Source organism: Phoenix dactylifera, chromosome 1, assembly GCF_051530095.1.
Source record: "Phoenix dactylifera cultivar Ajwa chromosome 1, Ajwa_hap1_PhDact_Kaust_v1.1, whole genome shotgun sequence".
NCBI classification, from domain to species: domain Eukaryota; kingdom Viridiplantae; phylum Streptophyta; class Magnoliopsida; order Arecales; family Arecaceae; genus Phoenix; species Phoenix dactylifera.
The window spans coordinates 26,574,045-26,575,552 of record NC_143190.1 but is presented as its reverse complement, the minus strand read 5'-3'; the positions used below and the strand labels follow the sequence as shown (position 1 = coordinate 26,575,552).

The window sequence follows — 1,508 nt, the reverse complement described above, 5'->3', positions numbered from 1 at the left end:
GATTACCTAAGGTAGCAGCTGTACAATATGAAATAAAGTCTAGTGTGATCCAAATGCTCCCATCTTTTTATGGGCTCACCAATGAAGACCCATATAAACACCTAGATGAATTCCTTGAGATTTGCACCACTGTCAAGATTCAGAACTTCACTGATGATGCTCTGAAACTTAGATTATTCCCCTTCTCCCTTAAAGATAGAGCCAAACAATGGCTGAATTCTTTAGAAGCCAACTCGATTCATTCTTGGGATCAAATGCAACAAGAATTCCTAAAAAAATACTTTTCCATAGAAAGAACGAACCAGTTTAGACGTGCCATTACAAGCTTCTTCCAAACTGAGGGAGAAGAATTTCATGAAACTTGGGAGAGATTTCAGGACCTAATCCGTAAATGCCCTCATCATCAAATACCTAAGTGGCAGCTAGTGCAATGTTTCTATGACGGATTGACTGAACGAAACCATCAGATGATCGATGCTGGATGCGGGGGGACATTCATGCTTCAAAATGAGCATGAAGCATGGCAATTATTTGAAAATCTAAATGAAAACTCCCTCCACCATGCTTCCTGTTCTCGTCAAGCACCCCTGAGTTCTCAAAAAAAAGGGACCATTTATGAAATAAGTCATTCTATGGACCTGTCTAGCAAGGTAGATGCATTGTCCCATAAGATTGACCAACTGATGATAGGTGGGCATTACATGAACTCTTCCCAAGCACAAGTGTGTACTATCTGTTCTAGCCCATCCCACCCTATTCATGAGTGCCTCTCAGCGCCCCAATTCTCCGAACTCGTGCAAGAACACATCAATGCTGCTCAAACACAGCCCAGACCGGGTAATGACCCATTTTCCAATACATATAACCCGGGATGGCGAAATCATCCAAACTTTTCTTGGAAGCAGCAAGCTTCGAACACAGCCCAACCCTATTCCCAAAATTTTCAAAATCCTCAGAATTTTCAAACCCAACAAAATATTCATCCCTACCGTCCCTCGACTCAATTTCAACACACTTCTCCTCCACCCCAAAGAAACACAGCCTTTGAGGAGAAAGTGTTGAACGCCCTTCAAGGTTTGGAAACCATTACACAATTAGTGCACTCTCACACGCAATCCATCGCCAAGCTAGAATCCCAAATGGGTCAACTAGCCAATGCATTAAACAAGCGAGAGGAAGGAAAGCTTCCAAGCCAACCACTAAGTAATCCTAGGGGACAATACATGGCTCAAGAAAATCAATTAAATGCAATTCATTATGAACAAGCCAATGCTTTGACTATCCTAAGGAGTGGACGTGTAGTAGACAATAAGATTGGGGAGGACAACAATAAGGAAGGTGAAGAAGAGGATAAAAATGTGTCAAATGAAAATCTAAAACCTTCTTCTTCTTCTTCAGCTAGTCCACCTTCTGCCAAAACTCATATCCCAAAGGCCCCATTTCCTGAAGCTCTTAATTCACCCGCTTCCTTTGGCAAAAAAGGAACTTCACTAGAGGAGATGATGGAG

The 1,508-nt window shown here is 42.0% G+C and overlaps 1 non-coding gene across 1 annotated transcript; it reads right to left on the bottom strand.

The window, feature by feature from the left end:
• Window positions 1-303: 303 nt before the first annotated feature.
• LOC120104273 (small nucleolar RNA R71) lies at window positions 304-409 on the bottom strand. Its single transcript, XR_005506733.1, has one exon. It is a non-coding gene; the product is annotated as a small nucleolar RNA R71 (small nucleolar RNA).
• Between the last annotated feature and the right edge of the window lie 1,099 nt (window positions 410-1,508).